The 14,718-nt window shown below is 46.3% G+C and overlaps 1 protein-coding gene across 2 annotated transcripts in view; it reads left to right on the plus strand.

The window, feature by feature from the left end:
- Traf3 (TNF receptor associated factor 3) overlaps window positions 1–14,718 on the plus strand; it is a 120,377-nt gene that overhangs the window by 41,620 nt on the left and 64,039 nt on the right. For both annotated transcript variants that reach the window (XM_042696859.1, XM_042696860.1), the window contains exon 2: window positions 12,433–12,564. The gene's annotated coding sequence lies outside the window, so the exon portion shown is untranslated. The remainder of the gene's footprint in view (window positions 1–12,432; window positions 12,565–14,718) is intronic.

Below are 14,718 nucleotides of genomic sequence, written 5' to 3' on the forward strand. Positions count from 1 at the left end.
GAGGGAAACTGGTCAGTGGTGTGTGTCTATCCTCCTAGGATAGGAAGCCAGGTGACATTGTCCAAAAAGAAATGTACTCCTGTTGGCCACCTGTGGCTCATACCTATAATCCTAGCTACTTAGGAAACTGAGATCTGAGGACCACCCTTCCAAGACAGCCTGAGCAGAAACCAGAAGTGGTGCTGTGGCTCAAAGTGGTAGAACGCTAGCCTTGAGCAAAAAGAGCTCAGGGACAGCGCCCAGGCTCGGGGTTCAAGCCCCACAACTGACCAAAAAAAAGGGGGCTCTTTACCTGACTTATGTAACTGAAAGCTCCTTTGTTCATCACCTTTATAATAACAATAAAAAATAAAAATTTAGGGGCTGGGAAGGTGGCTCAGTGGTAGAGCGCCTGCCTTGCATGCCTGAGGCCCTGGGTTTGTTTCCTCAGCACCACATAAGCAAAAAGAAAAAAGCCGGAAGTGGTGCTGTGGCTCAAGTGGTAGAGCGCTAGCCTTGAGCTGAAGAGCTGAGGGACAGTGCCCCCCCTCCAAAAATAAATAAATAAAGATAAAAATTTAAAAATGATACCACAGAATATCCACACAGGAAAAATGAAGTTGTATCCCTACCTCATTATGCAAGTTCACAGAGAGTGAACCAAAAGCCTAAATACAAAACTCTGAAATGAGCATATAGACAAATCTTCATCACCTTGTATTAGGCAATGTGTTTCTTACCAAAAGCGTAGATAGCCCTGCAAGGAAAAATAGGTAGGTTAGATGTCATAAAATCACAGTTGGGGCTGGGGATGTGGCTTAGTGGTAGAGTGCTTGCCTAGCATGCATGAAGCTATGGGTTCCATGCTTCAGTACCACATATACACACCCAAACAGGAAAAGCCGGAAGTGGAGCTATGGCTCACGTGGTAGAGTGCTAGCCTTGAGCAAAAGAAGCTCAGGGACAGTGCCCAGGCCCTGAGTTCAAGCCCCAGGACTGGGAAAAGAAAAATTACAACTCTTATGATTCAGAAGATTCATTGAGAGAATATAAAGGCAATGCCAAAAACACAAGATAGGAAGCCTTATAGAAGGTCAGTTGCAACCCAGACTCATCCTGCAAGTGAGACCCTGCCTTAAAAAAGGAAGAAGCAGGGCCGGGAAGGTGGCTCAGTGGTAGAGTGCTTGCCTTGCATGCATGAGGCCCTGGGTTCCATTCCCCAGCACCACATAAGCAAAAAGAAAAAAAGCCGGAAGTGGGCTGTGGCTTAAGTGGTAGAGGGCTAGCCTTGAGCTGAAGAGCTGAGGGACAGCGCCCAGGCCCAGAGTTCAGACCCCATGACTGGACACCCCCCACCCCCCCCAAAAAAAGTAAGAAGCAGGCCTGGGCACATGGCTCAGCGGTAGAGCGCCTGTCTAGCAAGTTTGGTGCCCTAAGAACCACCCAAAAAAAACCAAACCAACTTTCAGATTTTATTTAAAAGAGCAACAAGAGAAGAGTCTCTTTGCAACAGATAGTTAAGAATAGCATTTGCGTTGCAAGATCTAACTTTGAGATATACTCTGGGTCTTTAAAATGAGTAATAATGCCAAGACAGGGAAGCATCACCAAATGGTTTTTTTTTTTTTTTTTTTGAGTCCAGTTGTGGGGCCTGAACTCTGGGCCTGGGCGCTGTCCCTCAGCTCTTCAGCTCAAGGCTAGCCCTCTACCACTACAGCCACAGCACCACTGCCGGCTTTTTTCTTTTTGCTTATGTGGTACTGAGGAATCGAACCCAGGGCCTCAGGCATGCAAGGTAAGCGCTCTACCACTGAGCCACCTTCCCAGCCCACCAAATGGTTTTATAGTTATTATTTCCAAATGTTTTATTTAATGCAGCCAAAAAGAGACTCTCTGTTGTGCTTTGCAAGTACTCTGTTCTGGGAACCAACCTGTAAAGTAAAAAATGCCTAATGAAGCTTTGAGCTCTGGCTCAGGCCTGTAAACCTCGATACACAGGAGGCTGAGATCTGAGGATGGCAGTTTGAAGCCAGCTAGGAAAGTCTGTGAGACTTATCTCCAATAAACTACCCCCAAAAAGCCAAAAGTGGAGCTTTGGCTCAAGTTGTAGTGTGCTAGCCCTGAGGAAAAAGCAGCTGAGGGTTTGCACCCAGGAGTTCAAGCCCCAGGACTGGCGAAATCCCAAACCCCCCAAAATCCCTGATGGTTTTGTTCATAGAGTTGGAATGCTTGACTTCTTAAATCTGTCGATACACATGGATAGGTTATGTAGTTTAGAATATATACATCTGTATTGTGTGTATAGCGTGTTTATATACAAGTGTGGTCTTTAAAAATTAAGGCACAATAGAAAAGTCTTAGCTAATTTTTTTTTTTTTTTGGTCGGTTGTAGGGCTTGAACTCTGGGCCTGGGTGCTGTCTCTCAGCTCTTCAGCTCAAGGCTAGCGCTCTACCACTTGAGCCACAGCGCCACTTCTGGTTTTCTGTTGGTTAATTGGAGAAAAGAGTCTCACGGGCTTTCTGCCTGGGCTGGCTTTGAACCGGGATCCTCAGATCTCGCTTCTTGAGTGGCTAGGATTACTGGTGTGAGCTATGGGTTCCTGACTTGTTTTAATTGTTTAAATACCTTCTTTTACTGGGATTTAAAAAAGCACTTAATATAGCATGTAGAAAAATGCTAAATGGCTTGTAATGTATGATGCTCCTCAGAAATGTGTTTTTGTAAACAATGGATTCATTAGCACATTAGATGGCATTATAATTTTGGAGAAATCATTTTACCATGCAGCTGTTTACAAAACCTCTGTAAACTTTGCTGTGATATAGAATCTAATTACTTATTTTGCCAACATGCAGATTTTCTTCTTTTAGTATTCAAACTATGACTTTACCAACCTGAGTAATTAAAAATAGTGTCATTAAAAGGTTTGATCAGCCAGACCAAAAATGTGTGTAAACCTAAAGTAAGTTCTTGTTTTCATTTTGATTCAGTTAACAGAGGCATGTTCACATTTGTAATTTCTGGTAATTTAATGAGAACATACTGAACTTTGGAGTCACAATAAATTTTCCTGTTATGTAAAATATTTTGCACACTGGCTGAATCATTGTGAATTGTGGGTAGATGTGCTTCGGTTCCTGTGGAAGAGATGCAACTTTGTGAAGACAATTTCAGCCAATTAGCAAATTCGGCTCTGGTTCCCCATTGGCCTCTGTGCTTTCTGTGAGTTGGATTGTTGAGGACTTCCAGATGGAGAGATGGCAAAGGCGGAACCTGTTCAGGTTAGACAATGCACAGGTTTATTTTTGTTCTTGTGAGTTTTATGGTGAATTAATTTCAACCTCAAGGCTCAGAAATGTTTCTAGCTCTTAAAAATGTAGGTGCTCATGTTTCACAGTAGGCAGACCTTTTTTCTGTTTTCTTTTTAATACTGGGGATTGAGAACCTGCTAGGCAGGCACTCTACCACTCTACCACTTGAGCCACACCCCTTCTTTTTGGTTGGTTGTGGGGCTTGAACTCGGGGCTTGGGCACTGTTCCTCAGTTCCTCAACTCTAGGCAAGTGCTCAAGTGCTCTACTCTTGAGCCACCATGCCACTTCTGGTTTTCTTGTGGTTTATTGGAGTTAAGAGTCTCATAGAATGCTGGGTGTGGTGGCTGGGTATGGTGGCTTACTCCTGTAATCCTAGCTACTCTGTTTTTTTTCTTTTTGGATCCGGTTGTGAGCCTGAACTCTGGGCCTGGGCGCCTCAGCTCTTCAGCTCAAGACTAGTGCTCTACCAGTTTAGCCACAGCGCCACTTCTGGCTTTTTTTTTTTTTTTCCTGCTTATGTGGTGCTGAGGAATCGAACCCAGGGCCTCAGGCATGCAAGGCAAGCGCTCTACCACTGAGCCACCTTCCCAGCCCCAATCCTAGTTACTCTGAGATATAAGGATCGCAATTCAAAGAAGTGCAGGCAGGAAAGGTGGTGAGACTCTTATCTCCAGTAAACCACTCAGAAAACCAGAAGTTGCACTGTGGCTCTAATGGTAGAGGCCTTGCCTTGAGCTGAAGAGCCGAGCGTAGGCCCAGAGTTCAAGAGTCTCATGGACTTTCCCACCTGGGCTGGCTTAGAACCTTGATTCTCAGATCTCAGCCTTGTGAGTAGTTAGGATTACAGGTGTGAGCCACTGTTGCCCAGCCCTTTTGTTTTTAGTTAGTTTTGTTTTCCTAGAACCTTGATAATTTTGCTGGAACTGATCTGGGAGCATAACCCTTCTCCTACCCTCTGATTAGCTGGGATTACGGTGTGACCCACCACATCTGGCAGTGTTATTTTTGTGTGACTGGCCTGTTGTTCTTAGCGTGATGTTTTTCAAGGTTTGTCCATGTTGTAGCACGTGTCAGTGGTGAACAGTAGGTTGTTACAATGTCAGCTGTTATTGCATTGAATGGACACTTGGAGGTACTCATCAATCCTGTTAATAAACATTGGTGGTGGTGTGGCTTTTTGGCTGTTATGACATTCATTCATTCACACACAAGAGTTTGTATAAACATAACACACATATGTGTACACACATACACACATATTTAGGAGTTTATGATTTCATTATATCATGCTTCTTTAGTTACTGTTCTGGTTCCCATTTTTATGTGTGAAGAGGTGTTGCTGCTTGTCACTGGAGCTTGTTTGGCCTGTGTCTATCACTCAGTGGCTGTGTTCTTCAGGTTTGAAACCCCTGGGACCCACTGTTGCTCAGGGAAACAAACTTCCCTCGCCCTTCTTTCCCGAGACCAAGTCAAACCTGACAGGCATGGTGCAGTCCTGTCTGTTAGACTTTGGGCAAAAAACTAAGCATATATTCTAGTCAACTGAATTTTGCCTTTATTTTATTGTACATTTTGTTCTTTTTTTTTCTCCCACTTCCTCTTGGGGACATCCTTTGCTGTTCAGCTCCAGCAGTACTGAGAGTGACTGGGAATGATTGTGTGTTTTCCCTTCAGAAAGTGTTCCACCCTCTCCTTTAGTTTAGTTTAGTTTTTTCATGTTGATTTAGGTACTGTGTTGTATTTTTTTCTTCCTTCTTTTCTCCTCCTCCTCTTTGTCCTCCTTGTCCTCATTCTTCTTTTTTGACAGTTCTGGAGCTTTTTTTGTGTGTGCCAGTCCTGGGGCTTGAACTTGGCCTGGGCGCTATCCCTGAGCCTCTCTGTACTCAAGGCTAGCACTACCACTTGAGCCACAGAACCACTTCTGGCTTTTTTCTGCTTATATAGTACTGAACAATCAAACCCAGGGCTTCATGCATGTTAGGCAAGCACTCTACCACTAAGCCACATTCCCAGCCCAGGTCCTGGAGCCTTGAACTCAGAGGCCGGGCACTGTTCCTGAGCTTCATTTTGTTCAAGGCTAGCACTCTACCACTTGAGCCACAGTGTCACTTCTGCCTTTTTCTGTTTATATGGTGCTGAGGATTTCTTGAATGCTAGGCAAGCACTCTACCACTAAGCCACATCCCCAGCCCTGGGTTGTATTTTTGAAGTGGTAGGTACCTTAGGATAGTAATGGTGCTCTTTAGCATTTTGTTAAGTATCCAAATGAAACCTGTACAGATGCCTCCATAATTATATCAAATCTGTGTAAATGTCCATTAGCTGATTTGTCTTAATTAGATTATTTTTATTGCTGCTATTTAATAAAGAAGCAGATTTGCCATGGTTACTCCAATTAATAGTGAGAGTCCTTTAGTTCTCTCATCATATACTTAAAGTGAGTTAAGATTGAAAAAAATTACCGAGTGCTTTGTGGCTACATTTTGTAAATGTTTGTGCACACTGTTTGGTTTTGTTTTTTGTGGGTTGCAGAGCTTGAACTCCGGGCCCAGGGGCTGTCCCTGAGCTTTGTTGCTCCAGGCTAGCGCTCTATCACCTTGAGCCACAGCGCCACTTCCTGTGTAAACATGTTGAGGTATCTGTCCCTTCAGGAGCACACCTTTCCTGGGATTCTGAGGGCATGATGGATTGGAGGAGTCAGAGACTCAGGACCCTTTCTGTTCCCCTGCAGTAGAGGTAAGATGTCTAAGTCCTGCCCTTGCCGGGAGCGCCCCACCATGTCCACAGAACCAACGGAGCCGAGGTGAAGCCGCTCTGCTTGCGCACCACAGGGGCACCTGGAAAGTTGTTTCTCTGTTGGTCTTGCCCCCTCCCCATCCATCTGTAGAGAAGAGATGGCACAGGTGCCTCCACTAGCCCTGACGCCTGGCTCTTGCCCACTGAGCTTCCCCGTTGTTGCTTAGCGTCAAGCTGACAGGTGATTTGGAGGGACGCGTGGCGAGCTCCTCTGGCCCTCCCCACTGGCAGCGCGGGGAGGCTGCTTGTGTTCTCTTCAGGCCTCTCCACCTGCATGCGCCGCCTGCCCGTCCATCTGCCAGCCTCCCTCTCTGTCCATCCCAGGAGACAGAGCCTTGATGTGAGACCTCTGTCTTCTCCCGGACCCAGGGGCTGGCTGCAGAGGCTCGGTGGGGAAGTCGTGGCACTGCACTGCAGTGACAGGAGTGGGACTCCACAGGGAGGAAGCCGTGGCTCCTGACTTGAAAGGCAGGGTTCTCTAGGAACTTCTGTGACCAGAGTAGCCCTGGTGCCCAGCCGCTTCTGATAAAAGCTCCTCTGGGGCTTTAAACTGCTCTGGTGAGCTTATAAAGCAGTGATGGGAAAAGGGATTTCCTCATGCCTCCTGTGTTCTTTCTCTGCTCTTCTACCACGTGCTGTGAGATTTTTCCCAGTCAGGAATTTATACAGGTGTGTCTGCTTTGGTCTGATACTCAGTCATGCATCATGAGACGATGGGGATGCATTCAGAGAAGTGGTTCATTAGCTGTTTTTGTCATGATGAGAACATCACAGAGCTCTTTGTAAGAGGGCCCAGAGGCCCTGGGCAGTGTGATGTTCGGGTTCTGTGGTCATCTGGGCAGTCCCTTCTTGACCAGAATGCCATTCTGCCACGTAACTATTCACTTACTCATCTTCCCTTGAAGATGGGAAGGAGAGGGTCAGAAGGTTGTGGAATTGCCTTTCAAGTTCCCATCAGCGCCATCCCACTGGCATGGCCTCAGTGCTGTCCTGTCCAGTCCTTCTGGCTGGAGCCTTGCAACTGCCCATGAAAGCAAAAGATGGCCAGCAGGGGTGGCTTGCGGGGGCAGGGCCTGGGCTTGGATCCCGGCTCCTGTGATTGGACGTGACTTAGCTCCTTCATGCCTCACACTCCCTGTCTTGTCAGTTTGGAGATGATACTTAACAAATGAGTTGTGGGAGAAGGGTTGGAGTGCTGTCTATGTGTCTACTGTGAACACAGCCACAGCGGTAATTAATGCCTTACACGTGTGGATATAAAGTTGACGGTTGGTACAGTGAATTGACTGGTGAGGTCAGGAGCCTGGGCAAAGGACCCTGTGCTAGGGGTGGGAAGCCTGAAGACTTCCTGCAGGAGAGGATTCCAGAGCATCGGGGTTCAAGTGGAGTTAGTGGATGGGGAAGGCAAAGAAGGGGTATTCTCATGCAGAGAACAGCACGTTGTCCGCAGGTGTGCCGCTGGACGTCTCACATGAGTGCAGCGAGGGACTGACTGTCAGTTCTTAATGTGTGTGTTCATTCATCCCGTTTTTAGTGCTTGATCACTGTGGGTCTGGGCACTAGGTACAGTGCAGAGGCGGTACAAAGAGTAGCTGGGTCTCTTCCAGGAGTATCGCCAAGATCACCAGGAGCCAGTCCGCTGCTCTCCGCTGAGGGCGGTGTGGTGGGATAGCCTGGCACACAGCTGCTGCCACCTGCAGATTCTGCACCTCCTTTCAGCCCCTTCATGCCTCGGGCATGCATGTGACTCAGTGCGTGTCTGTTGTGGGTATGCAGAGCTGCTGTGAGGTCTGGGGGGCTGGTGCTCCAGACAGAAGAGAGCCTGTGCACCATTGTTGAGGATCCGGAAAAGGATGCTTACCCTCATTCCCCCCTGTTCCAGACCCAACGGAAAGGATCAGAATATCCTTTCACTCCCATCAAGTGCTCCTCCCCCGTGGGGCTGGTCCTAACTCCTGGCTGCGTCCCCAGGTTGCTGCACTCCCCCTCCTATTGTGTGCTGGCCCTGTCTGTAGTACTTGTCCTCGCTCTTCTGCAACCTCTAACTTACATGCCCTTTTACATAGAGCAAGTGGCTAGGGTATTGAGTAAATGCATGAATGAATGAACAAATGAATGGAGGTGGTTCAGTGACTGTGCTGTTTCAGAAGTCTTGTTACGAATCTGATAGGTTTACTATTTCAAGTGCTCTGAGCACATCATGGTTTGTACCACACTGGGAGGTAGCTGGGTGTCTGGGTGGTTGCTGCCTGCATCTGAGCTAGACATGCTTGCTGTGCTTGCATTTTTTATGTGTTGAAAACCGTGGTTTACTCCCACGAGCTCTCTGCAGGGGCTGTGAAGCTGGAGTTCGGCAGATGTGCAGGGAGTGCTCGCGCATTAATGGGTGTGTGTCACAATGCACATTACATCCACTTCAGCATTCGCACCCAGTACGACCAACTGCCACAGCCATCCTCCAGTAAAAACCTCAAGCCAATCAACCTGTAGGAAACAGATTGGAAATCCAGAAATATCCCCAGGAGTTGGTAACACTTTAAAAAGATCCTTAAAAATCCGTGTGATTCCAAAGGCAGCTTCCTCTGCTGGGGAGTCTCTCATCTGCGCTGTTGCTTCTAAGGTTAGTAGCTTTCAGAAAGACTGCAATGCAGCGGTTATCAAAGTCTCTGTAAATATGGAAACCGCCCGTGGTGGAGTCTTTTACTCCCCTTCACACTGCTTCCTGGGAGCTGAAGGAGGAGCTGCGGGAGGCAGCTCTGCCCTGGACCTGCGGTTCAGCAGTCAGAGGTAGGCTGGTAATTGTGTGAGTGCCGTAGCAAGCATAGCCTTGTCCTGCAACCCTGAGGTTCTGGTGCAGCGGGCTTTCCTGTGCATCGAGTATGGCTTTGCAGCTGGTGCCCGATAATTTTTTCATTTTTCTGTTCAGATGGTGGATTATACAAAGGTAAGGGACTTTTAAAATCCTGCATGTATTTTAAATGTTCAGGAATATTCCACGTCAAAGCATTATGATTAATTAATCATTAAGTCCCTTCTAAACCTAAGAAATAAAACTTTTTGTTATTTTAGTAATAATTGTGACATTTGAAGGATTATCTTACTCAGTGTGGACAGTGTCCTCTAAATGGATTAGTAAATGTGTTCTTAGAAGAGCTCTGTGTGTTTTTCTTTGTCCTTCTACACAGAATTGCATTTCAGTGCTGTAGGTAAAAATTTTAACATGTTTGTTTCTTTTGAACAGTGACAATTTCATGAATCTGGTGGGGACATTTCCTTCTTATGAGTCCCGCCGTATGGTAATGGGTGAGGAGGTCCAGTTCCCAGAGTGTTTATTGCGCTTTCAGCAGGGCATTTTGTCAGGTGTGGGCTCAGAGCTTGTCCGTGGGGTATGTGGGTACTACCTCCAGCTGCTCCTTCTTGTTTATCCGAGAGGGAGGAAAAGAGTCTGAACTCAGATTTATTTTGCTGTGAATTGGTGGCCCCAAACTGTATTAAGTGCATTATGGGTAGTAATTCTACATGTCCAATGCCAAAAAATACAATGTCAAGGTTACCATGGCAACTGCAGGAATTTTGAAAAGCATATGAATGGGCTCAACCTTCTGGCATTTCAAGTGAGATTTTCCAGCTGAGGGCCTGCATTCACAATTAGTGTAAATAAATTTGGCTATTCATGATTAGTGTAAATGAATTTGGCTGTTGATGGGACGCATGTTCTTTCTCTTTGCATACCAGAGTTGGCCATTCAGCTCAGTTTTTTCTCCGGTGACATCTTACCTCTTGGTTCCTTGGTTGACAGATGGTTTGGCCTCAGGTTGGGGCTGGCTTGTGTGTGACTCCCTCGGGCTGGGAGTACCTACCTGATGCCCGCAAAAGATCGTCGCAGCAGAGTGTTGCTGTGGCTCTGGCAGGCCGTCTGTCTGTCTGAAGCACTCTGTCCAGGCGCATACCCGAAGCTCCAGAGACCCTCACTTTCTGGGAGGCAACCCTGCCTGTTTATGTCTAGGGTGTCATCTAAACTGTTGGTTTAGTGGAGAGAGACTCACGTTAGAAAGAACATGTCCTAGTGAAATTCCTTCGTATGATTAATATATAAAAAAATTGAAGGTAGATGCCAGTGGCTCATGCTTGTCAACCAATTAAAAAAAAATTGACACAAGAGTAAAACAGGCTCTTTGGTGGGGGAGGAGGTAGTTATCAGCAGGAGGGAGGGGAGAATGAATATAGTGAAATAGTTTTGTGGGTGTATTTATTTATTTAGTGGATCGTGGTTCTTGAACTCTGGGCTTGGGCACTGTCCCTCAGCTCTTCAGCTCAAGGCTAGTGCTCTACCATAGAGCCACAGCACCACATCCAGTTTTCTAGTGGTTTATTGGAGATAAGAGTCTCATGGGACTCTCCTTCTGCTTCCCCGGGCTGGCTTTGAACCATGATCCTCAGATCTCAGCCTCCTGAGTAGCTAGGATTATAGGTGTGAGCCACCAGCCTGTAATCCTAGCTACTCAGGAGGCTGAGATCTGACGATCTCGGTTCAAAGCCAGCCTGAGCAGGAAAGTTCGTGAGACTCTTATCTCCAATAAACCCTGCTAGAAAACTGAAAGTGGTGCTGTGGCTCAAGCGGTAGAGCGCTGGCCTTGAGCTGAAGAGCGCAAGGACAGCGCCCAAGCCTAGAGTTCAAGTTCATGACCGACAAAAAAAAAAAAAAGAAAGAAAAGAGAACAATGAAACCATTGAAATTATTTTAAGAAGGGGCTACAGGAGAGTGATAGAAGAGGTACAGTTGATAGGGTGCGTTGTGTATATGCCTGGAGATGTCACAGTGAATTCCCTTTGCACAACTAAAGTATGCTAATAGAAAAAAGTCTTTAAAAATATGTTCAAGGTTAAGCCAGGTGCTGGTGATAAATGCCTGTAATCCTGGCTACTCAGGAGGCCAAATCTGAGGATTGTGGTTTAAAACCAGTTCATGCAGGAAAATCCATGACTCTGAGGAGGCTGAGATATGAGGATTGTGGTTTGAAGCCAGCAGGAAAAATCTGTGAGATTGTTATCCCCAATAACCACTGAAAAGCCAGAAGTGGAGTTGTGGCTCAAGTGGTAGAATACTAGCTTTAAGCAAAAAAGCTCAGGGACAGTGCCCATACCCTGAATTCAAGCCCCAGGAATGGTGCATGCGCACGCGAGTATGCACACACACACACACACACTCTCTCTCACACAAATACAAAAAACTTGAAGATAATGAATAAGGGCTTACTGTTTTCATACCAAAAGATCATTTTTTGTTTATTGCTTAGTTTCTTTGAAATTACTTCCTATTGAACATTTAGACTACATTGACATTACCAAATTGAAACTTTTCTTTTTTTTGGTTGTGGGGCTTGAACCCTGGGCTTGGGAGTTATCCCTCAGCTCTTCAGCTCAAGGCGAGCAATCTACCACTTGAGCCACAGTGCCACTTCTGGTTTTCTAGTGGTTTATTGGAAATAAGAGTCTCATGGACTTTTCTGCCCGGGGTGGCTTTGAACCGCAATCCTCAGATCTCAGCCTCCTGAGTAGCTAGTATTACAGGCATGAGCCACCGGCGCCTGGCTGAAACTTCTTTTAAGAGGTCTGAGATTAGAAACCTGGAGATGTAAGAATGATGTCTGCCAAGGTGGTGATTCCTTGGCCAGTAGGACATTTTCACATTTATTTGGGATTCTTGTTGGTATTGGAGCTTGAACTCAGGGTCTGGGTATTGTCTCTGAGTGGTTTTTTTACTCAAGGTTAGTATTTTACCATTTGCTTAATTGGAGATAACAATCTCAGACTTTCCTGCCCAAGCTGTCTTTGAACCATACTCCTCAGATCTCAGCTTCCTGATTAGCTAGGATGACAAGCATGAGCCACTGGTGATAGTTCATTCTTTTGTTGGTCAGTGCTCTGCTCATATAGTTAAACTTGGAGGAAGGCTAGTCTTTCAGGTCTGTGTCAGTAGCTGTATTGTTGTGGCTTCATTGAAGAATCTTTGTCTAGGTCAGGTGCTGTGACTCGTGCCTATAATCAGAGCTGCTTGGGAAGAGAAGTAAAGAGGATCGAGTTAGTCTAACCTGGGCAAAAAGTAGACTTCATATTAAATAAGCTGGGCCTGGTGCTATGGTAGGTAGAAAGATTGAGGTCAGGGTCAGCCCTGGGCAAAAATGCAAGGTCCTATTTTATAGATAGCTAATGCAAAGAAGGGCTGGGGTGTGACTTTGGTAGATGGAAGAGCCCCTGCCTGGCAGGCGGGGTCTCTCAGTTCAGAATCTAGTACTGTTGAAAAAAGGAAGGAATTGTTCACTCCTATCCCTTTATTTTACAGATGAAGAAACTGAGGCCCAAAGAAGTTATGCCACTTGGTTAAGATCCCAAAGCAAGTCAGAACCAGATTTAGGATCAGAAACCTGGCTCCTGGCTCTCTAGTCTCCTGAGGATCACTTTCCTGACAGACAAGGTTTGCTCTCGGTTCATTGTTTGTTTTCCTTTTGTCAGAAAGAGGCCTGTCATAACAGGCCTGTGACAGAGCTCTCTAGTTAAGAATTTTGAAACACCCCATCTTCCCTTTCTTGGGTCATTTATCAAACTTTTATACTCAGTGCTGGAGGCAGCTGTAAAATCAGGTGAAGAACATGACCTCTGCCCTTCAGACCGCATACCATGTAGGAGAGGACTTGCACACCCGAGTGTGGTCTGCCTGCCTGTTGTGCTCTGAGCCCTGTAGAGAGGCTGCAGTGCCCAGCAGCCCCTCGGCAAACCGGACTCACCACCAGTTAAATGAAGATCATGAAACTGAACTTAGGAAAGCAAGATAACAGAGTGACTGTAGATTTGCTTACAAATCACAACTGATTTATTATGTTAGCTTACAAGTGTTTGTAATGCTAATTAATTTTTCTAGCCAAATTCTTGTTAACCCTGGCTTATTATTTCCAGTGTTTATAGAGAGGATTGAGATTTTATTGTTGTTGTTGTTGTTATTATTATTATTATTATTTTTTGGTCATGGGGCTTGAACTCAGGGCCTGGGCCTTGACCCTGACCTTTTTTATTTTTGGGTCCAGTCGTGGGGCCTGAACTCTGGGCCTGGGCGCTGTCCCTCAGCTCTTCAGCTCAAGGCTAGCACTCTACCACTTGAGCCACAGTGCCACTTCCGGCTTTTTTTTCCCTGCTTATGTGGTGCTGAGGAATCGAACCCAGGGCCTCATGCATGCAAGGCAAGTGCTCTACTGAGCTACCTTCCTAACCCCTGTCCCTGAGCTTTTTTGCTCAAGGCTAGCCCTCTGCCACTTTGAGCCACAATGCTACTTTTGGTTTTCTGGTGGTTAATTGGAGATGAGTCTCATAGACTTTTCTGCTCGAGTTGGCTTTGAACTGTGATCCTCAGATCTCAGCCTCCTGAGTAGCGAGGATTACAAGCATTAGCTACCAGCGCCCAGCCAGAAGGTTGAGATTTTATTGTAGCTCACTTAGTATGACAAATGGCCTCAGTGACATTTTTTGTACTACATATTCTTTTTGTTTTGTTTTGTGTCAGTACTGGGGCTTGAACTAAGGGCTTAGGTGCTATTCTTTACGTTTTTTTCCCCGCAAGACTGACATTCTTACCACAGCTCTACTTCCAACATTTTGGTGGTTAATTGGAGGTCTGAGTCTTATGAACTTTCCGGAAAGCCCAGGCTGGTTTCAAAACATGTTCCTCAGGGGCTGGGAAGGTGGCTCAGTGGTAGAGTGCTTACCTTGTATGCACAAGGCCCTGGGTTCAATTCCTTAGCACCACATAAGCAGAAAGAGCCAGAACTGGTAGAGCACTAGCCCTGAGCTGATGAGCTGAGGTACAGCGCCCAGATCCAGAGTTCAAGCCCCATGACCGACAAAAAACAAAAACAGAACAGATTCCACAAATCTCAGCCTCTTGAGTAGTTAGGATTACAGATATGAGCAACTGGCATCCTCTCTCTCTCTCATTCTCTCTATCTCTGTCTATCTCTATCTCTATCTCTGCCAGTCCTAGGGCTTGAACTCAGGCCTGGACAGTGTCCCTGAGCTTTTTTTGCTCAAGGCTAGCACTCTTCCACTTGAGCCACAGCGCCACTTCTGGCTTTTTCTGTTTACGTGGTACTGAGGAATGGAGCCCAGAGCTTCATGCCTGCTAGGCAGCAAGCGCTCTACCTCTGAGCCACCTTCCCTTCCCAGCCCCATCATCTTTTATACTACATGTTCTGATGTGGGATTTTCACAAATAGATGGAGTTCCTGTTCCTCTGTTGTGAACCTAGGGTGGGAATGACCCTGACACGGGAGAGAGTGTCTGGGTAACTTCTGAGTTAGGTCTTGAATGGGGCACAGGTTTTGCTTGGCTTCTCTTTTTGGGATATTTGCTGTAGGGAGATCTAGTTGCCATGTGGAGGAAGTTCATCTAGTCCATATGGAAAGACCATGTGGCAAGGTGTGCAGTTCAGCAGCCACCCAGCAGTTGAGTGAATGGTCCTTCAAGTGACTGTAGCTTTATGTTTTTCAGTCAAGGCACTGAAGCAGACTGACCATCATCCTCTCTGCTCCGTCCAGATCTCTGAACCTCAAGTCCAGGGACATAACAAGTGTGGGTTCCT

Source organism: Dipodomys spectabilis, unplaced genomic scaffold (genome assembly GCF_019054845.1).
Source record: "Dipodomys spectabilis isolate Male_0828 unplaced genomic scaffold, ASM1905484v1 ptg000212l, whole genome shotgun sequence".
In the NCBI taxonomy this organism is placed as follows: Eukaryota; Metazoa; Chordata; class Mammalia; order Rodentia; family Heteromyidae; genus Dipodomys; species Dipodomys spectabilis.